Raw genomic sequence first — 24515 nt, forward strand, 5'->3', positions numbered from 1 at the left:
ATTATTTCTTGAACGATTGATATGTCTCTATCATCGAATTTAGTTGTTTATTTGTTGTGTATCTTTTATTATAAATATAAATGAAAACACTTGCATTATTTTTTACTTTTTTTTGTATTTTCAATAGCTTATTCTATTTGTTTTTTGTAATGTTTTTCAATAGCCAATTTCATGTATTTGTTGCCCCCCTGCTTACCTTTATTCATCGCACGAGAATCTATTGAACGAAAACCTATTCAACTACGTCTCATTAGTGTAAAAACATAAAACAGTTTTACTGCCTAACAAATGCTCATATAGCTTATACAACAAACCAAGTGTTTGTCTTCTCAATTACCATTTGTGCATCATTTTCCTCTGTCATTATTTGTCCAATATCATCGGTGTCTTGATTCGACTCAACCAACATAGTATAGTCATCATAATCAATGTCATATGATCACCCACTGTCAACGTGATCGTTGGTACCAAGAATTAAATGTTCGATTGCACAAACTAAATCAAAATTTGTTATCAACATTCTTGCATTTTCAACTTTCAAGATTAATCATAAAAATAACACATTCATTATCATACCTATATTTCAAACATACATTACAAAGTCTAACAACTTATACCTAGTTATGTCATTTGCCCTCAAAGGTCGCATGTCATTCAAATTATTGTGATGAAGATCAATAGCACTGGTTTACCACATTGTTCCATATTCTCTATAGTGATACTCTGATCATGCACATCAATTGTTTGTGAAGTTCTTTGTTGCATGCATGTCAAACATTTATATCCATAATTGGTTCAGGCAATTGCATGTCTTCTGCGTGTCTGAGTTCAATGTTTAGGACATTAATATTGCCAACTGTTTTAGACAGTTAAATGTTTGCCAAAAGATTGAGCTGAATAGATGGCGACTAAGATATATGCACATCCTCTACAGGATTTTCATTATTTCATCCATCAACAACTTCATGTACATCAATTCTAATTGTTTATTGTTTAACTTTGCGAGCAACTAAGCAAATGCCGCTTCTAAATAACATCAACTCTACATCATCATTGTCCAAAACATCTATTCATATATCTTGGCTACCTACTTTAGGAGAATAATTATATCGAAGGCTCAATAACTCTTTTGCATATTCAATTTTTTGAAACATCAAAGCCATAAATTCTTTAAAGCTATTATTTTTTTTAGGCAGTATAGATCTTCAAATAGGGTGATCAATATTATAGTAATGTACATTAACTATTTCATAGGTCATCATTAATTGCCTATAGCAACCACACAATATATGATTCATATACCCTTCATATATTCAATTAACAAAACTAACTACCCACAATGACCCCTAACCCTTATTCAATGTTTGTGCACAATCAACCCAACCCAATTACACTAATTGAATGCTTGTGCGCAATCAACCCTAGCTTCATTAGACCACGACAAAACCATAAATATTAAATAAAGGACAAGCAAACAAACAAACATCATCTAAAATACGAACAAATATATATGAAAAAAATTATAAACGGTAAATTTGATACCAAATATTAAATAAAACACAAAAAATATACATAAAACATTCACAACAACAACCAAACAAACATACTGTAAGGCTATTAAATGCTTATATATACAAAAAAAGAAAAAAGTTTGGAATGAAATAAAACAATATGCCTATATATTATTTGTATGAAACTCACCTTTTGACTTAACCGAAGAAGTCAATGAGAAGGATACTACAACCTCATTGAAATGGAGCAAAAAGATTTTTCGAAAATCGCAGCAAGGAGAGAGTGAAAAGGGTTAGGGGTTCTACAGAAAAATGGCTTAGGGTTATTTCTAGAAACAATAAAAAAACAACAACTTTATATATGATTCAACAAGCATGCAAATATATGAAAATTCGCATGATAAAATTTTTTGCTTGTCAACACAAATTTGCAAATCTCATTGAAGAGAATTTAGTTCAAGAAAATTTGCAAGCACTCATTGCGAAGGTCATAAATTATTTGCAATCTTCATATAAGAGTGTAAAGGTTGAGGACATTCACAAAAATTATATGTGAATGTCATCACAAGTTTGCGAACCTCCTTGAGGATCATTTACTTTAAAGAGATTCGCATGATAGCTCGCAAATGTCATACTATATATGCGAAAGTAGTATCTTATTTGCGAAGATCAATCAGAGTACGAAGGTCAAGGATATTCACAAACATTAGTATGTGAATGTCGTTACACATTTGCAAACCTTCTTGAAGATCAATTACTCAAATGAGATTCACACATCAGCTCCCAAATGTCATCTATATATATATATGAATTTCATACGGTATTTGCGAATGTATGCAAATTTCAATTACAAAAGGTTCAAAAATTTGGTTATGCAAACTTCGTGTAGTACGCAAAATCATCGTGTGAATGCACTTTTTAGTAAGAGGTTGCAAGATCAAGACAACCTACCTATATATATATATATCACGCAAACCTATGGAGGTTTGATGTGCAAAATGTAAAAATGTCCTAAAAAGACAGGACATGAAACAAATTTGAAAACTTATAAGGCATTTCAAGAAACATGTCATTTTGTTGTGCTTTACCATCATTTTCCATTTATTAAAAAACTCGTGAAAAAAACATGAGATTTTAAAGAGGTATTTTTCTTTAAATGTCACATTTTAAATAGGAAAGTTGCGACAATCATATTGTTTGCATTTTTTTATGAGAAAATGAAAATCTCACCAAGATTTGTGTCTATGTTTTCTAAGCATACAACTCAGAGAGAGAGAGAGTAATGATAAACGAAATACTAACAATCTCGTTGTTTGAAGTTTAAACTCAGTCAGGAATACCACTGAAAGTTCGAAAACTTGGAATATTGTTACGAAGTACTCACGGGCTAGCCCCAAAGATGATTGGCATAGTGGGATGGGGCCTAGGCCGCTAGGCAGGCGGTCTAGGTTCAAATCATATGGGCGTCAACCCTTTCGCAAGCCGAAGCATGGTGACTCCCTGAAGGCAAGAAGCAAGCCCACAGAGTTTCATGCTGCAAAGACTGATGGTAAATACGATAGACAGAGCCATTTCTCCATATAAATATAAAAAAATACCCATGGGCCAAGATAATCATAATAACATTGTGAGACTTCCAAAATCTTACCTATTTTTAATGTCACATGATATGTATGTATAAACTTAAAATCACACCTATTCTCAATATCTATCATATTTTTTTTTATTTTTTAATTATTTGTTCCAATTTGCTTTATTTTTCTAATGTTATATCCCACAATAAGTCGCCATATTTTCCAAAAAAAAAATGAATTTGTCCCAATATTCTCTTTGGACCCAAAAAACGGGTAAGCAAGAGATTTGTAACCATGGTAAACCTTCATTAGCTTCGTAGAGAAATAGAGATATACACCAGGAATTTAACCAAAAAAAAGCTCTTTCGCTGTCTCTCTCTCCACAAACCTTTTCGATTGCACTCACCTAATAAAGGGAGACCCCTCGGTCACAAGACAACAACAAGACTACCGAATCCGATCTCTCTCTCGGACCAACAACTTACTGGAACAAGTTTTTTTCACGGTGAGAACCTGCACAGTTAAACATGAGCACAAAATGCATTGGTATGTCACTGCAAAATTGTTGAGCGGACTTGAGATATGACTATTTATGTATGTGGGAAGAAAAGAACATTATACACAAAGTCAGAAAATAAGAAGTTTTGATTATGGAACAAAGTTTGACAAAACTTACCAAGAAATAAACAAGCCTTTGGTAGCGTTCACCATCTTGGATTGTGTGTATCTGCATATAGAGAATCTGAATGTCATCTGACAGCCTAATCGACCAGACATGCCAGAAAGGACTCAAGTTATAAGAAATTCAAATTCTAGGGTGCATGCGCATGTGCGCACACACACACATTTTGTTGTATAGATCAAAGGTTTGATTTGATCAACTAGAAACCAGCTTATTGATTGAAGCATTTACAGAAAGGCATGCAAAGAAAAACTACCTATTCTCCAATGTGTCCCCATAATGATAATTGTGTTAAAATTACATGTATTTGAATACCCGACAAGGGTATTTTAGTCTTTTCGTATTTAGAACAGGCCACTAGAGACTAAAATGTAAATTTTAATTTCCTTTGATTTTTTATGTTTTTATTCTTTTGCTGTCAGATTTTTGACTATTGGGGGACCAGTTCAACGTCTGTTGGACTGCCTCCCATTCACTGCTTGAGGCTCTATAAATAGAGCCTCACTTCTCTCTTTAAAGTAATGCTCTTAGAAGCATTTTGGTGTTTTTTAGCTCTCTCTATTCCTATAGGCTTTTATGTCTTTCTTGCTCTTTTTTATTTGATCTCTTTTAAGATTGTAATTGGTTCATTAGAGACAACAATTAGTATCTTTGTATAAGCCCCTTGTTGGCATTATATTTTTTACTCTTGTTTCATTTCATGGTATCAGAGCTTGGCTTTTGAAAGAAGGTGGATCACGGAAAGTGAGATCCATCCATCTAAGAGCGGATCCATAGCCGACGTACCCTATCTCAGTTGAGTGCTCTTGACACCTCAATATGGTATGGTTGGTGTGACCTGAAGAGGAGTTTATTTGCTCTGAGATTTTTGGTATAGATTCTACACACCTTGAGCATTGATTTAGAATCTGATTTTACTCAAATCAAAGTCGTATTGACCCTGGTAGGCCCCTCCCAAGTCGGGACCAGATTTTTAGCGGGAGAATGGATTTCAGTTCAAGATCAGACGCCTGCTCAACTTCCAAAAATTGTGGTCGGGTGAGTTTGCATAAAAAAATCCCCAAAAAATAAGTTTCTATCTCCCTCACGTGTTGAGAACCTGCTTTCAAAAAATCTCGCCCATATTTGCCCTGGTTTGCCCTGCAAAATTCCAATATCAGGACCCAATCCGATCTAGCACCTGGACCCAGTCCTGACAGCAGCCTCTAACTTCAAAAATTCACCGAGCCCCAACCCTTGGAAGTTTCAGCCTGAAATTTGGTGGGTGAGCTCGTATATTTGTTGGATATAATTTGTATCTTGAGATATAATTTTTTCACTCAACCTGGTTTTTCTAGCTTATGACCAACTAAACCTACGCTAGTCTGTCTTGTTTTAATTGGTGGACCACCGAACCCAACCTAAATCTCACCAATTGACCATTAATCGTCATTGATCCAAGGGTTGTTGAGTTCTTGCAGGGAGTGGCCGCACACCAAAAATTTGCAAGACCCTTGGTTGTCTAAGTACAACGATGGTTTCCCTTGATACAACTCAACCACCATTGTGGAGGGGATATTATATGCTTCGTCATGATAGGACGGTGAAGTTCAAGAATCCTTAATTTTTTCAGGAAAATGTGCAGGAGTGGCTGTACAAATGCACACACTTTTTCGCTTGCCATGCCATGCCATGTCATGCCCTTTGATGCTCGTGTGGATGAAGCAGACCGCCCACTTGGATGAGGGCGCTTTACGATGGTACTTATGGTTAACCATCATACATGGCAAACCCTCTTGGAAAGAGTTTATGTCTCACATCAAGGTTCGGGTCCACCATGTGGTTTAATCACCATATGAAGTTGATTCTCATGCAAGAGGGTGGCTTGGACGATTACCACACAAAGTTTGTGAACTTATGCTATGGTGTTTCATATATATATCAGAGCTACTCTTTTGATGGTTTTATATGGAGGAAAAGATGAGGAGATGCCGACGCCGGTTGTAGAAGGAGTGGCTTTAAGTATTTGTAAGACGACCTCTGCTATTTGAGCAATATCTAATTCATTGAAGTTGCTCCATTTTCTTGGTTCTTGAGGTTCTTCACTTAAGGCGGCCACCTTTTTAAATTTGGGACAATTCAGTCTTATATGTCCCAGTTTCTTACAATGATAACAAATAATTTTACCTTTGTATCCTCCTCCATGTTGTTCTTTCCTATTAAACTTTTTTTCGAAGTGAGGTGGTTCATATGTTTTCACAAAATTTTCGGGTTTTGCCATGGCAAGAACTTCATCGTTAGACTTGTGCATTTCAAGTCTTGTTTCCTCTTGGCAAATTTGAGCTAGGGCCTCACTTATAGGAGTAATGAGAGAGAAGTTAGAGAGGGAAAGTAGAGAACAAACAAGGGCGTCCAGAGAGAGAGAGGGAAAGAAGGTGGGACATCCCCCCTTATTTCCTTCGTTACTTTTCTTTCTCCTTCACAATGCGGCCCCCACTTGTTGAATTTATGACTTCTCTAATTTAGCCACTTTCTTTTATTTTTCTCCTCTCTTCATGTGACAAGTGTCCTCACAAGTTAAGAAAACTTTTTCCTTTATAAGAAGCTCTCCTTGTGTGTCATGTGTCCTCCTTGTGGGATCCATATCCTTCTCCCTTATTTGAATATGAAGAAGTCATGTGTTATTTGACTTTTTACACTACATTCAGCCACAAAAGCTTCAACATCAACACAATGGACTCCACACAAGCTGAAATTTCCCCCCGAAGTGGCATCTTGGATTTGGAGCACGAATCCTAGGGCGTCTTTCACAATATGGGTCATATAACAAGTGTTGAGAATGACTCCTAGATCTTGACCAGTATAGACCTGACTCACTACTCTATAAATAAATTGACTACAAAATAATATCAAAACTCGATGTCTAGCTACTCCCTCTCCATTGGAGCCAAAAATCGAAACATCAAATCCTAATGAGATCAAAAGAACATCAAAACAAATTGGGGCCTATTTAGGACTGTAACAGTAGGTATGGACATGTGTAGTGCAACCAAATATTTATTACAAAATCAGATTCTTCTCCATAGTATCATTTCCTTAAGAAGAACAACAAATGGAAAGAAGAAATATTTAGTACCAGAGCAATAAAAAATATAAAATTAAAGAGACCACACAGCCACTTCACAGTGCTAAGGCAAAATAACAACAACAATAACATGCCAGAAAAAACATACAAAAGGGGAAAAAATCATCCAAGCTAAAAACTCAAGCCTATTATGTGAAAGATATATGCAGTGAAACTTCGATTTCACCCGATCAATAATTACTTCTTTAAGAATATGAGTTGTCATTTTCTGACTTCAGAAACAGTACATAAGATTCTTAGAAAGTGTTATTTTCTCTCCTCATCAAGTAGAAGGCGAAAACCATAAAATAAGCTAACAAAACTGGGCTCCCCGAGGGCCTGAAGGGTCTTTTGAGGGACCTTTTAGGGCTCCCCGAGGGCTCTCCTTTACTGATCCTTATTTCAGAGGTCTCACCGAGGGCTCTTTAAGGGCCTGAAGGGTCTTTTGAGGGGACCTCAGCGGGCTCTTCAAGGGTAAAAAAAGGGGCTCACCGCACATTCCAACGCTTCCCTGCAATAAACAAAAATAAAACACACGACAGACAAAGAAATCTACAAGAAAAATAAAGGTGAAAGTGATGAAAAATCATAAAAACATGAACCAATCAACATGAACTAAACTACTTTATGAACTAACTAATAACAAACTTGTAACAAGCTAACACTATAAGACAAAATAGTAAAACTACCTAATTAACAAGAATTCAATAAAGCAAATGTAACAAACTAAACTTAACTAATTCAGGAAATCAAGAATTTAAGAAACAAAAGAAACCTAAAGCAATCAAGAATATAATCAGCTAAACATGATAACTAATTGATTACACTAATATTAGTAAGTAAATCACATGAACAAGAACTAAAAAAAATTGGCTAATGATGTCCTATGCTAATCGGCTAACCCAAATCGAACAAAACTAATATTAAACTAAATGCAAGAAAGAAAAATTAACTAGCGAATACATGACACAATGAAAGATGTTGTATGGTTCTTTTTTAAAATTACATTAAGCTGGATGTAAATGATAAAACAAAACTAACTTATGCTAGCTATTTAACTAAACAATAAACAAAGTAAGAAATTAGCTAAACTACCAATCGGTTGTTGCTATTCTCTCTTTTTTTTTCTACACCAACAATATTAAATAGGCTAACGTGATGACATACCTACTTTGCCTAATTGAATTAAATAAATGGTAAGCTACAACAATACTCAACAAAGAACACAAAATAATCAAATGGCTAATCTAACCTATTCTCAAGGAAAATGCAAGCAAACAGAAATCGACTATTATGCATTAATTGGTAACACTAAAAAAATAAAAGACATGGAATAAATAACTATGATTTAATGTGCTTACTGACGTGAGTCTAATTCTATCTAACTAGTTGACAACTTTTAACATGACTTAAAAAAAGAAAGATGCCCTATTAATTATCGACTAAACTGATAAAAACGATAATAAAAAAAAATGATAATAATAAAAAATGACTATTTCTAATTAATTATGAAAAGGTAGTTTCTGAAATAAAACTGAAGCTAGTTATTTACTGCTAAATGAAAACACACAAGGTTTAACTCTAAGCTATATATAAAAAAAATGGGAACTAAATAAAAGAAAGAAGAAAAAGATATATCGGCTATAGGGAAGGATGAGGGAAAAACTTTCTTTAATGATAAAAACGAACAAGGAAGGCGTGAAGCACTAATAATACTTAGATCTATCCTAAAACTGATCGTAACTAATCAAGAAATATTAAAATATATGAAACCCTCTGCTAAATCTAATGATCTACCTATAAAACCCGATTACTCCTTACTTAAATCAAGAAAGGGTTAATACTATTAAAATGACATATTTTTTTTCTCTTATTTTAATTTTAGATGGAAAACATAAACTAACCTAGATGAATATTCACATGATACAGTGATCTACAAAACTATATGTGATGCAATGCGTTATGCTATGCAAAACCTAAATCTACGGTGAAAAAGAGAGAAAGAAATGACATGTCATGGATCGCCTCCGATGGAAAGGTTGAGAAGAGAAGATGGTCAATCTAGTTACCTCTGCCCTGACGAAGACTAAGAAGTTGTCGATGACGAAAGGGTTCGAAGCTTGAATAAAAAGAGGAAGACGAAGAACAAGGAGAGAAAGAAATCGGCAAAAGAGAAAGAAGAAGCAAGAGAGAGAGAGAGAGAGAATAGGGAGGCAAGAAGGAGGGGGCATGAACTCTAATCTGGAAAAAATGTGTTCTACTTCTGAAACCCTCTGTTTATATTATTCTAATTAGGTTAAACACATTTTTCAAAAAGAGTGATAATTTTTCAATAATTTCCAACAATGGTCTTTTAAAAAATGTGTTTCCTAAAACACACATTCCTAAACTAACTAGGACTCCTACTTGAATTCTTCTAAACTAATTAAAACACTAATTAAAAATTTTCTAAACTAAATAAAACACTAAAAAATGCAGGGCAAGCTTTGAAAAACATGATTTTTTCGATAAATTCAATTTCAATGTTGTTTCTCGAAACTAACAATAAAAATGGGTTTTTAAAGCAATTTTATCATGGATCATGCATAAAATAAGATGAATAACAATGTAAAATGTATGCATGATCACACCAGAGTATATGCAACAGTAAAAAATTAGTCTATTTCCTCCAAAATGTTGTTAACTAACACATTTGACTCGTATAGAGTAGAACCTGATTATGGAAATGGCCTCAGTAAGACTGTTCAAAGTGTCTGAATCCAAGTGGTTCCAGAACCTCAAGATTTTATTTCAGTGGACATAACCGTTTAATGAGCATAACAGGTGTGTCCTTGCAGGAAAATGAATCAATAGTGCGCACAATACCCAATGAATTGGAAACATCATTTGTTCATCAATAACCAAAATCTCAAGTAGTTTACAAGGGCTATTTTGAACTTGAAACGGTTTTACATTGCAGGTTGAACACTTGCAAATAGCTAAATAAAAAGAAAATAAAATGGAAGCTTGAATCTAAAAAATCTTCATGTTATAGGTTGAACACTGTTAGATTTTGAATCTCCAGGTCCTTCCACGCGTGAGAGCTGAAAAACAGAGAGAGAGAGATAGAGAAAGGGAGAGAGAAGTTGGGAGAAACCGATGCCCTTCAGTATTAGGGTCGACTGCTGTGTATTCCTTTATATTAACATGTGATTACAAAATTAGGGCACTAAAATACCCTCATTACAATAATCAATATTACATAATGCCATTAATGAAGAAGTGGATGTCACGGGTCTGGATCTTCAGATCCATGACCCGTAACCAGAGAAAACACTTCTTTTCACCCTCCCTCAAGTTGTGCATGATCTTGAATCATGAACAACTTGCCTTTTAACGTCCAAAATCTGTCTTTTGTCAATCCTTTTGTAAATATATCCACCACTTGATCTGTAGTTCAAACAAATTCAGGCTCAATCTCTTTCTCTTCTACCTTTTGTCTCACAAAATGCTGGTCTATTTCAATATGTTTGGCACGACTGTGATGGATTGGATTAAAAGACATACTAATGGCACTCTAGTTGTCACACAAAAGAAGTGATCGAGATATCGATTCTCCGACTTCTGTCAGTAGATGTCTAACCCAAGTAGCCTCAGCAGTGGCGGCTTCCATTGACCTGTATTCAGCCTCTGTACTGGATCTGGCAACAACCTTTTGTTTCTTACTACTCCAAGAAACCAAATTCATCCCAACAAATACACAATAGCCAGATACTAATCTGCACTCATCTGGATCTCCTACTCAGTCCGCATCAGAATAAATAGTGATCTCATGTGCACTTTGCCCATTTGTCTTTCGCTTATATATGCGACCATCCCCAACCATTCCCTTCAGATATCGTAGTATCCGTTTAACTGCTTCCATATGCCCTTCACATGGGGCATGCATAAACTGAGAAACTTGATTCACCGAGTAGACTATATCAGGGCGAGTAAAAGTGAGGTATTGTAACATACCCACTATGCTACGGTACTGTGTGAGATTATCAAATGGATCTCCGTCTTGAGAGCTAAGCCTTTGATGAAGAATGCTAGGAGTTCTCAAGGGCTTGCAGTCTTTCATACCCGCTTTATCGAGAACATCAATGGTATACTTATGTTGAGTGAGAGTCATTTCTTCAGAGGAACTGTCGACTTCAACTCCAAGAAAGTACCGTAGTTTGCCAAGGTCCTTCATTTTGAACCTCTGATTCAAGAGATGTTTGACTTCTTCAATGTGCTCATTGGAATTGCCAGTGATGATGATATCATCCACATATATCAACAACAGAGTAATTGTGTCTTGGTTCTTAAATATAAATAAGGAGTGGTCAAGAAGAGATTTCTTAAAACCATATTTTTGTATTTCAAGAGAAAAGCTATCAAACCAAGATCGAGATGCCTGCTTCAATCCATATATCTCCCTTTTTAATCTACAGACATATTTTGTAGGATTACCTTCTACGTAACCAGTGGGTTGTTCCATGTAAACTTCTTCTCTCAAATCTCCATGAAGAAAAGCATTCTTTACATCAAGTTGGCTAATGGTCCATTGGTGTTCAATAGCTAAAGAAAGTATGACTTGGATTGTCCCCATCCTCACCACTAGACTAAAAGTTTCATCATAATTTTGTCCTTGCTCCTGTGTAAAACCTTTGGCTACAAGTCTCGCCTTGTATCGCTCTATAGTCCCATCTGGTTTATACTTTATTTTGTACACCCATTTCGAACCAACAACGTTTCTGTCAGGTGGTCTTGATACGACATCCCACGTACCACATTCATGTAGAGCTTCCATCTCCTCATTCATTGCTTCAATCCATCTTCTGGAATTTGATGCTTGAGAGAACGTTGTGGGTTCATCTTCTTTATTCAAGGCTGTTAGAAAGAGTTGAAAATCTAATGAGAAATTTTCATAACTGACCCACCTTTCAATTGGATGGCGAGAACATGTGGATCTTCTAGTATCAACAATGTTGGATGTTGAGGATGTGTCCATGTCTGAATCAACTATGGTGGGTGACTCTCTTTTTCGTCGAGTGTAGACAAGACCTTTATACCTTCCTGGATTCAAAGTTGAGTCTGTATTTTCATGATCAATCATTCCATCAGTAGACACAGGTTTCTTATCCTTTTGAGTGCAATTTGAGCAAGCATCACTAGCTCCTGAGAGAAGTTCATAATTCAACCAAGGATAATAAGCCTCAACTTTATGTTTTGATTCTGAAGAACTAGCACATCGACAATCAAAATTCAATTGATCGAAGATGACATTTCTTGATATTTTGATGCGCTTGCTCACCGAATCATAGCACCTGTACCCTTTATAGTCATCAGCATAACCCACAAACCTGCACTTCAAAGCCTTGTCCTGAAACTTATGTCTCCTTGAACTGTCAACATGAACATACCATAAACAACCAAACACATGCAAATCATAGTAGTTGGGGTGTATACCAAAAAGAGACAAGTAAGGAGACTTGTTTTCCAAAATGGTCATGGGCAATCGATTTATCACATGAACTGCAGAATGAAAAGCCTCTGTCCATAAAGTGATCGGAAGATTACTGTCATGCATCATGCTCATCACACTCTCAACAATATGGCGATGCTTTCTTTCAGCAATCCCATTCTGCTGAGGTGTGTGTGGGCAAGACACCTTTTTCCTTATCCCATTACTTGGAAGAAAGTTAGTAAAGTCAATGGAAGAGAATTCACCTCCTCCGTCACATTGGAAACTTAGGATATTTTCAGAAAATTGGTTTTTGACAAAGGAATGGAAGTTACGGAACAACTTGAAAGTCTCAGATTTATGTTTCATGAAAAATATCCAGGAATAGCGAGAATAACTGTCAACAAATAGAAGATAATATCTAGTTCCAGACATGGAAGCAACTGGAGCAGGCCCCCAAACATCAGAACAGATAGTCTCAAAAGGTCTTGAAGCTCTTTTATTGATAGAATGAAATGGTAAAACATGACTCTTACATAAGAGAAAACTAGAACATTTGTTGTCATTGACATTTATTCCTAAACTTGACTTGGGAATGAGGTTATTTGAAACAAGCTTTTCAATGAAACTACTACTGCAGTGACCTAGACGACCATGCCAAAGGTCTGGCTTATTGATTTCAGAGACACTAAAAACGCAGGTAGGATTTTCAAAAGACAACGATGATTGGAGCTTCAAGTTTGGGTCTGCAGAGCGAATATGTGCTGAAGGATCTTCTTGAAAAACATACATATTGCCTTGCCGTTTTCCTCTAGCGAACGTCTCCTTCGTGCAGAGATCCTTAACAAGAACAGAAGAGGGAGTAAATTCAACTGAGGCTTTGATATCATCACCAAGTTTAGAAACTGAAACAATGTTTTTCTTGATATTAGGAGCATAAAGAACATTTGAAAGATTGATGGAAGATTCAGACAAGGGTATGATGGAGTTTCCAATATGCGAGACAGAGTGGTGTGATCCATCTCCAGTAACTATACTACTTCTACCAATGTAAGGAACAAGTTTTAGGAGCTTACTTGCATCACCAGTAACGTGAGTCGCTGCGCCAGAGTCCACATATGTGATCATCGCAAAATTTTTCCTCTTGTATATTTCTCTCTCTTCCTTCTCTTTTTCCTTTCCAACCTCTATTTCCTCCTTTTTGAAGGGAGAAAATAGAAGAAAGAAAAGAAGAGAAAAGAGAAAAGAAAGAGAAAAAAGAGAAGAGGAATTCTTTTGCGGGGTTTCACTTGACCTTAATTTTGAAAATATTTAGAAAATAACTCGCCTCCGTTTTTGAAATATTTGCGGAAAAACTGGGAGACGGGATCCGCTCGTCGGTACGAGGTTCGACCATTCCTGGCGCCTTTACCAGGGGTAATCGAACCAATGATCGAATCTATGCCTTTTGCTTTACCTAAATATCATCTAAGAATTTATCCTAAAGATCTAAATGCACAAAGAATCATGCTTGTGCAATGCAAGGATGTATGCTCTTTTGAAAATTGATTTAGAAGTTTCCAAGTATTCTGAGATAAACTTGGTAAAGGAGTGAAGAAATGATTGAATCTAACTTAGAACTTGAGATAGATGAGAGAAGTTCTGAGTCTTTGAAATGATCAGAGTTTTTAGGAAAATAAGTCATTGAATTCGGAAAGAATGATTTGAAGATGATAACAAAAGAAATGAGGCTTCAAAGTCAGAAATGGGCTTTGAAGTTGAACTTGAATTTAAGAAAGGAAATGAATACTTGAGATGGATTTGAATTTAGATTTTTGAAGTTTTGAAATTGGAATAGACTGAGAAAATCAAATAGAAATGGATTTTAGAGATTCAGATTAGATCCGAAAATGGAATTTGAAATCTAGAATTGGAATTGGATTCCGGATACTAAATAGAATGGGATTCGAGATTTGGAATCCAAGATGAACTTGGGTTTTGGATCCTAAAATGGAGTGGGTCTGAAGTCTAAGATCCAAATGTAGAATTGGATTCTGAATCCTAGAATGGATTTGGATCTAGAGTCTGAGATCCAAATGTAGAATTGGGTTCTGAATCCTAGAATGGATTTGGATCTGGAGTATGAGATCCAGAGTGGAATTGGATTTTGGACCCTAAAGTGGATTTGGATCTGAAGTCTGAGATCCAAAAGTGAAGTTGGATTCTGGACCCTAAAATGGATTTGGATCTGAAGTCTGAGATTCAATATGAATGTTGGATCCTGGATCCTAAAGGGGAATTGGAGTTGTTAAATTCAGAAGATGAATTAAGAACTTCCAAGTTTAAATTGATCCTTGGAAGATGAAATTTAGAATTTGAATACAAATGAATTTCAAAGTCAAATTGTTCTTTTGATTTTGGAGTTTGAATTTGGAATTTAGAAGATGAATCAAGAATCTCAAAATTAAATTGAACTTTGAGTTGGATTGGAGTTTTTGAATGAATTTGGAGTTTCAAAGTCAAATTTGATTGTTGAAATCTGTTTTTGAGTTTGAATATAAAATGAATTTGAAATCTCAAAGTTAAATTGAACTTTGAGATTTGAAAATGAAATAGAATTTTGAAAATTGAAAGAATGAATTGGATTTGATAAGGATTGAAGATAGATTTGAGGAAAATACTTACATTACTTGGAGTTTTTGAAAAGAAAATTTTGGAAATATGATGCAATTCTATCCTAAATGATGAATGAATTTAAATTTTTGAATTTGGATTTTGAAAAGCTATTTCATTCTTTAAATGAATTTAAAATAAGATTGAAGATATAATACATCCTTGACTATGGTCATTGAATGTATTATATAATAATCTATATTTAAATTCAAGAGAAGAATAGGATACATTTGGTGCTTTCATAGAATTTAAAATGAAAGTAACTCTCAGTATACCCTGACTATGGCCATTGGTATATATTTTGAGTTAATTTTAAATTAAATTCTAGTAAAAGAAGAAAATATTTAAGGAAAATATGATGAATTTTGAAAACAGATCCAGTGTGGATCCAGTGTTATTTCATAAAAGATAAAAATCCTAAGTTTTGTCCACACCCTGACTATGGCCATTGATGTGGATCATCGACTTAGGATCAATTACCTCTTACGAAATGGTGCGCGTGCCATTCGTGTTTCACCATTTGTAAGAATTTGAGAAATAAAGGAAAGATGCATGAGAATAAGCAATTTATGATATTAACAATGCTCATTCATTCTATCTAAAGCTGGAAATGTAAATTCTCATTAAGACCTAACTTATTACAATTATTAAATTAAAAGTGAAATCATAAAGTCTTAATCTAAGAGAGGGAATCAACATTTTCCATATATCCCTGCAAAACAAGGTTAATATATGACAAGAATATAAAAGAATTCAAGAGGTTATATTGAAGTTGAATTACCTATGAGGATGCTGTTATCATCGCAAAATTTTTTCCCCTCCCTTGCGAGAAAGAAACGAATTTCGCGAGTCAAATTCGACCAAAGTTTTGAAAATGATTTTGACAATTTACTCGCCTCCATTTTGAAAATTTGCGGGAAAATTCCATGGAATGGGATCCGCCTGTCGGTACGAGGTTCAACCGTTCCGGACGCCTTTACCAAGGGTAATTGAACCAATGATCAATTACGTGCTTTAACTTGACTCAAATATCTAAATGATGCTCTATTTTTCCAAGAATGCACAAAGAATCAGACTTGTGCTATGAAATTTTGAAAAAATGCAAGTTTGAGAAACATGATGTTTGCTTTGGAAAATTGAAATATGCTGGAAAATGATTGGAAAAGTGCTGGAAAATTGGATTCTTGGGAAAATCATTGAATTTCATTGGAAATCAGAAATTTGCATTGTAAAGTGATTTCTCAGGAAAATTTGAACTTTGGAAAATCGATTTTGAAATTTTGAATTGCTTTTCTGAGAAAATGGATTTGAGAATTCTAAGAAAATCTAAGGAATTCATTGGAAAATGACTTTTGAAATGAAAAATGGATTCTCAGGAAACTGAGTTCTCAGGAAAATGAGAAATCTGAGAAAATTGATCTTTTTGAAAACTTGAGACTTTGAAATTTGAAAAATTTAAAACATTGGAAAATCTTGGTTTGAACTTGGAAATGCTTTGAAATGTCATTTGAAAACTTAGGATTTTGAGAAAATCAAATCCTGAGAAAGACTTGGAAATTCTTGAGAAAACTGAAATTTTTTTAAATTGAAATTGGAAAATGAATTTGAAAACAATGCAATTTGAATGATATGAATGAATGAATGAATATGAATTTGAAAATGGAATTTCAATTGAGGAATTGAGAAATCCTTTTGAAGTTTTGAAAAATGCAGTGCATTTTGAAGTTAGCCTAAGAGTGTAGGCTGAATGTGGCTAATACGAAGATCATAAATCTTGGTTTTCTTCGTATTCTGACTATGGCCATAAATACGAATCCCACCGAGTTTATAAACTCCATAAGAGCTTGTGCACGTGCCATTCGTGTAAACCATAGTGAATTTGAAATAATGTGCATGAATCATACATCACATATTAAAATTTGCATAAATTAAACTATATGCAATGCAATCCTATTCTAAGTAGAAAATGTAAATCTTATTCCAAATTATTACATTTGATGTTACATTGAATTGAAATAAAATAAGAAAATAAAATCTTCTTCTTGAATATTCCTACAAAACTAGAAAACAATGTTAGCACAAAAATGTAGGTTTTTCTGAATTTATCCGAAAATATGGGAAATTATCGGATATTATTCAGATATAAACCCAAATTCATACCCCCTTTGATATAAACATAATAAATAATGAATAAATTTTGAAAATAAACTTGGAAATTCGAAATTGGGGTAAAAATGACCAAAATACCCCTAATGACCTTGAAATCAGGGTTTTCTAAAAGAATTTTTGTAAATTTTGGAAATTTGAAAATCAAATGAAATAAATCAAACATAATATGATGAAATATGATGATATGCATGAAATTTTGGAGAATTAGAAATTGAAATTTCGAAATTTAGGTCAAAATGACCAAAATACCCCCGATAACAAGACTATGGCCTTGAAACCAGGGTTTTCTGAAATAAATTTTGTAAAATTGAAAAATATGAAATGCAAAGGAGATTGAAATTAACCCTAATATGATTCTACATGCTTATATACATGATAAAAACCCTAAAATGATGAAAATATCATAAATATCAAATTTAACCTGATTTTCGCTTCTGAATTTAAAGATAAACTAACACATGGAGCAAATGAACTTGGAATTAAACCAAATTTGGCATGGACACCTAAAAGAACCCTAGAAACATAATGGAGTTCGAAAATCTATTTTTTTTTGTATTTTTAAATATAGAAATTCAAATAAAAACCCTAAATTTTGTGATTTTTGTCTAAAATGTTGATTTTAAAGGGGATTTAGGATATCAAATTTCTATAAAAATTTCCCAAATTTTATGGGGTGACATAGGACAGTAAGGCAAATTTTTTTTCCTTTTACACTTTCTGGTTTTGACCTATGGTCGGAGCTGTGACACTCCGGCAAGTCGGATCGGAATCCGGCGACTCCAGTAAATGAAGGAAAGAGACAGGTTTCGGTAGAAAATGTGTGAAAAATAGTAAACAGATGGGAAAAAGTCTGAAATTTTGGAAAAATGTCCTTGACAAACAGGGGAAAGTTTGATATTTTGACACCATTTGTATTTAGGTTATGGTTTGAAAAAAACCATACTATTATCAGAGACCTAAATCTCTGAGATTTCTGGACATTGGAATCTGTTAGACAGAAAGGGCAAATCCGGAAAAAATAATGAAACAGATCCAAAAATTCCCACATTTTGGGAAATGACAGGAAATCATGTTAGGAACAACTTTTATGTTGAAAGTTTTTGCATACGATCTACGGATTGGGCGGACTTGGTGAATTAGGGTATGTCTGTACCCTAACGAAGGAAAATCGAGATTTTCCCAAAGGTCTGGGAAATCCAATTTTTGACAGAGGCCAAAACTTCTTGGAAAAAACTCAAAATTTCCAGATCATAAGTAGATTCAATTATAAATCCACTGTGATTTTTGAAAGATGATCCGCATCTCCCACAAGGGTGGTGTCGTAGGTTCTTGTCTGCTAAAGCAGAAATTGGAAATTTAGAGGGAGAGAAAACCCGATGTAGGGTTTGATCGATTTAGATGGGTTTCGAAATCCGAATTGATTCAAATTTTCGGCAGTAGAACAAAGACATATGACTAAGACTGCTATGCATTTTTTTGGATTTTTTAATAGGAAATTACACATAAGATCATAATTGGACACGATGCATAAATCAAACCTAAATTAAATATCAATAAAACTACATTAAATGCTTATGAAATTATTTTTTTTCCTAAATACAACATTAAAACTACGTGATAACGAAAATAAAAAGATAAATGACAGGGGTATGATCAATTTTGTTGTTGGCTCTCAAAGGAAAGATCCAATTCATGTAATGGATGGATCTCACCCTTCACATAGCCTACACATGTGATATGTATTTTTTTTTTATTCATGACCATGGAAGAAACTCTTTATATACTCTTGGATCCGATCGAGCTTAACTGCACATCACCCTCATGAAGATAAAGCTTGGGGTGCTCATGTCATGATGCGACAAAAGGGAAAAATCGCATAGAAAGAAGCATGGCAAAATAATGCAAATATTAAAAATCTACCAAGCAAAGGGGTCTTACCTTAGGATTTGGCTGAGTTTTATTTGAAGGAGTGTTAATAGGCACCAACCGGAGAGGCTTCAAAGTTGCAGAGGCTGGGGGCCACAACTGGTGGTGTATGACTGCATCCACTGGAAGGATTACACCAAGGAGGGGCCTTCTGGTCCAACGTTGAAGGAAATAGTGTTGTGGCTTGGGGACCAAAAGGTAGCTGTGGAGATGGCATGATGGAGGAGGTTGCCGCCACAAGTTTGAAGGTGGGCTTCAGTTGTGCTGGAGTGACTGCTGAAAGTGGATGGTGAAGATTGGTACAACTTCAAAGTGGCTGCAGCTATGTAGGTAGTGATGACTGCTAAGGGAGATGGAGAGAGAATAGCCCAAAAACAAAGAGAGGGCTGTTGTCTAAGGGAAGATGGAGCTGCTATTGGGTGGCTACCAATGGTGGGCCTTGGTTGGAGATGGCTGAAGGAGATGCTGAACCCGATTTGAAGGAGTTTGTTGCAGCTGTAATGGCTGTTGTAGTTGCTACCAAGGTGTGGCTGAACCGATGGTGATTGGTGCTGAAGTTAAAGGGGCTGGTACGGCTGAACTGGGCGTCCAAGGAGGTGGCAGCAGCTTCAAGATAGTGGTTGTTGTGGCTGTTATGGCTGCAGTAGCCAAAGGGAGAGAGAGAGAGAGAGAGAGAGAGAGAGAGAGAGAGAGAGAGAGAGAGAGAGAGAGAGAGAGAGAGAGACGTGAGATGAGAATTCTTGGCAGCCGTATGGCTTTTTTTTTTGTATGGAACTTAGGTTTTGATATAATCAAAACCTAAGTTTCCAATAATGTGTAATGAGCCATACGTGAATGGCTATAAGTGAATGGCTGCAGCCTTGGCTTTTTGGGGGAAATTCAAAGGGAGTAAGGAAGAAAGGGGAAAGAAGGAAGGGAAGGAAAAGGAAAGAAGAGGGGAAGAAGGAAAAGGAAAGGAAAGGAAGAAAAGAGAGGGAAAGAAGAAGAAGGAGGGGGCTGGAAAAGAAGCATACGTAAGTGGAGAGGGAGGAAAGAAAGGAGGAAAGAAAGAAAGAAAAAGGGAAGAAGAAAGAAAGAAAAGAAAGAAAGAAGGAAAGAAGAAAAATAAAAAAAAAGAAAATGGAGGAAAAAAAAAAGGAAGTGGGCTGGAGGCTTGGTCGACCACCTTGTGGGTCCCACCTTAGGCGGAATAAAATAATAATAAGATAAAATAAAATAAAATAAAACAAACGAAAAAAATAAAGAAAAAGCTAATAATTTTTTTTCTTATAAATTAAAACAAGAAAATGCAAATGAATGGGCCATCTCAGAGCGGGTCCAAATTCCACTTTTGAAATTCATTTTGACGATTAAAGGGGTAAAATAGTCTTTTCAAACAAATTACAGACGAAACGAGCTATTTTTGGCAGTTTTTGAAACGAGCCCAGATTTTGAAGTTGAATAGCTCGTTGCGAAGCAAATCCAGTGTAAAATTTGAAAATTTAATTTTGAAAGAAATCCAGATTGTTTTTCTTGAGAAAATATTTCCAAATTTAGACTCCCGGGGTGAAAATGTCAATTTTGGAAACCCGAGGTTTGAAATTGATTTCTGAAAACTTTTAAAACTCAATCTGGATTGAAATTTATAAAACTGGAGTTCTGGACTTCGAAAATGAAATGAAATGTGATGAAATGTTATGAAATGCTAAGAAATGATATGAAATGATGAGAAATAACATGCGAAATGCAGACTCTGAATGGAGAATTTTAGATGTTAGACCCCGATTGGCAGCTGTACCAGTTTAAAAAGCATTAAAATTGATAAAATTTGCAAAATAGCTCAAGAAATGGTTTTAGGGACTCTACTAGGTTAGATTGACACTGAAAATTGGGGTTTGAGCTGAATTAAACTGAAATGAGCTGTATTGAGATGGGTTTTAGAGTTTTAGAACTCAAATGAACTGACCAGGCACCTGACTCAACTGACCTTTCCGACTGAATTTTCAAGAAAAGCTGCCATTTTTAGAGAAATGGTACAGAATGGTCACTGGGGTAAAGTGACTTACGAACTTGAGCTGGCTTTGAGCTAAAAAAAAGGTCAATAATACTGACATAAACTAAAATCAAAGCTCGAACACTAGCTCAATTGGCTGAACTCAGCTCAATTTCAGCTGAAAGAGCTGAAATGGGCTCCTGGACACTTGAAAATGGTTTTCAACTGAAAGTGGAGTGCTTGAACTTCTGGTGAGCTCAAGTTAGACTCTGGGGAGTATGACTGACTCGGAGACAATTGGCTTGGATTTGAGCAAAAAACGAGCTTATTTCTGAAGAAATGATCCCATTTGGGCAGGAATGATCAGAAATGAAAATGACTTTCTCACTGTGAGCTCAAATGAATTTGAAATGATTGATATTCTAAATGTTCTGAACTAACCAATGAGCTTGGTTGACTCCGACTGACTGGGGTTCTGGATGACCTAGGGGTAAAATGGTAATTTTCCTAATGAAAATGGGTAAAATGGTGATTTTCTGAAACTGACTCGGGGTTTGACTCCTACATTGACCTGACAGGGTTGGCACTGCTTGAGGAGGATTGTTTGAGAATGAATGTGGAAAATTTGAGGTGTTTACAGATACCCCTCTTTGCTACTAAGTCGGCTTGAAGACGAGCTTAGTGGCAAAGAAAAACACACCAAATTTGGGCTATAAAAATGCCCCAGTTAGAAGGATCTGGCTGGATATGAAAATATTAGCCCTGATGAAAATGGTAGATATGAAGTGAAGAATAAAGAAGAAAAATTTACTTCAAAAGGAAGTGAGATTCAGGTTTTGCCCTTAACCTGGATGGGACGAAAAATACCTCGTGTAGAAACAAAGCTCAGGTTTGACCCTTAACCTGACCGGGGAATGAAATACCTCATCAAAGGAGGCTCAGATTTTTACCCTTATCCTGGTTGGGAGGAAAATGAAATACCTCATCAAAAGAGGCTCAGGTTTGTACCCTTATCCTAATTGGGCTGAAAAATGAAATACCTCATCAAAGGAGGCTCAGGTTTGTACACTTATCCTGATTGGGTGAAAAATGAATGGAATCCTCGAAGGAAGAAACCATGATGGAACCTACGGATTTCCGCACAATGAATCCGATAGGGGTTTTGCAAAAGGATGAAATTGGGGTCCCTAAAGCTTGAAAAGGGGTTTGATTTTGGGCGTCTCATTGCTGAGACTAAATAACTTTTGAAATTGATGACCTTTTGCGAGAAAATGATTGGTGGCCTAACCTCAAGCCGAAATTGGACTGTCTATGGTGGGACAATGGGGACACAGGGAAGTGTGCGAATCTGAGAGCCCATGCACTCAGATTATACCAACAGAAGGGAAGGAATCTTGAAAACTCCCGTTATCAAGTCCTTAAAAGGGATAACAGCTGATGTCAGGATGCGCCAAAGATGAACCTCAAGCTCTCGCTTCACGCTAGGATAGCTAGAAAATATTGTCAAAATGTTGAAAATTATCGTTGATTCAAAATAATTTAAAATGATACACATTGTTTTGAAAATATTCCCTCTTTTCTACCTGAAGTATTACCTCCGACTGGGCTTAACTTCGTAGAATCAAGATTCGAATTCAAATTTCTTGCAATTGACTTTCTTTCAAGGAGGCTATCAATTTCCTTGATATGAATAGAAAAGAGAGTATTCTTAACATTGTGAAAGCAATTGGTGAAAGAATATTAATAATAGAATTTCACAAAATTTAAAGAGAATTCTTTGGCAAATTTGGCGGTCTGATATCCTGGGATTCTTTCCTCATGATGATCTTTCTGCCCACTTTTTTTTTTGGCAAAATTGGAGCTCTCTTGGATTTTTTGGGTATTACATCATCCTTCATTTTGGAGATGTCCTGACTTTCTCTCTCTCTTTTTTTTGGAAGGGTACGTCACAAACTCCTTCATCTTAGAGATGCTCCGATCCTTCTTTTCTCTCAGGGATTATATTGACGGTTATTGGCTCTTTGGTTGGAAATCTCTTGATGATAGCAGAAATTAAATATCCTTTAGGGTTTGTCGGGAGGCTCATCGCAGTCGCCTTCATCTTGACGGTGCTCTAAACTTTTTCTGGAAGGATCCGTCACAAACTCCTTCATCTTGGAGATGATTCAAATCTTCTTTGGCCCCGGGGGTCTACTCGCCTAATTCGCCTTTATCTTGACGACAGTTGAGAGACCTCTTTTGCAGATATTTAATTGCAGCTTTAGGTGATTGAGGAGATATAGGGATTGAATGGATTTTTCTTTATCACCTAGGATATTTCAACAGCTTTATTTTCCAAGAATTATCTTTAAGAATGTGCCATTGACTGCGATCAATACCGATCACTTATGGCTTTGCAACAACATTGAATTTCCTTTGCTGGCCATATCGAGGATTTATTCTTCATCCTTTTGGTCGGCAATAGAAAGATTCTGAATTTTAAATCTTTTTTCGTGAAAGCTTTGTCCTTTCGGAAGTAATACTGAAGGTATTCTGAGGTAATGTTTTTGTGCAATAAAGATTTTGAAATCAACAAATATTTAATGACAAATTGGCAAAATTTTCTTGAAATCCTTGGTGAGAGCGAGCATTTGAAGCACAACCCAATGCATCCATGACAGAAATTTTCTTCTCCTTTCCCCAAAGAAGAAAATTCAGAAATTGGAAATAGGGATTACTCCTCTCTTCCCTGAAGAGGAGGTGTTTGCAAAACGAACTTTCGAAGAGAAATTAAGCTTTCGTCAAAACTTCCTAACATTAGGCTTCTCTTATGGAAAGGGGGCTGGTAATGGTGAGGTCGGTGAATTGGTCATGAAGGAGCGAGTCCATCACACTCTCTCTGAAAAGAGGGTCCTTCACGATGAAATGGCCTAGTACGAAATTATGGTCACAAGGAAAGCGAACTTCCGTTGAAGCTCTCCCTGAACTAAGGGTTCCTTGTATGAAAATAGAATTTTGTTTTGCAAACGGTTCACATAGACACGAGTCCTTTCAAACTCTCCCTGAAAAGGGGCTAGGTGAACAAAGGATAGCAAGCGAAAAGAATGAGCTCCCTTGAACTCTCCCTATAAAAAGGGTCTCTTGCAAGAGAAAATGATTGAAATTGGTATTGAGTGACCAAAAGGTCGAAATTGGAATTTGGAAAATTTGAAATTTTAAAATTTGATATTTGAATTTGGAAATTTGGAAATTGAAAATTGATTGACCCGAAGGTCGAAATTGAAATTAATTGACCCAAAGGTCAAAATTGAAATTGGTTGACTCAGAGGTCGAAATTAAAAATTTGGAATTTGAAAATTGGAAATTGGGAAATTGATTGACCCGAAGATCAGAATTGGAAATTTGGAAATTGATTGATCTGAAGGTTGAAATTGGAATTTTGGAAATTGGGTAGCCTGAGGGCCGAAATTGGTAATT

This window comes from Nuphar pumila, chromosome 1 (genome assembly GCF_984573655.1).
Source record: "Nuphar pumila chromosome 1, dmNupPumi1.hap1.1, whole genome shotgun sequence".
NCBI classification, from domain to species: domain Eukaryota; kingdom Viridiplantae; phylum Streptophyta; class Magnoliopsida; order Nymphaeales; family Nymphaeaceae; genus Nuphar; species Nuphar pumila.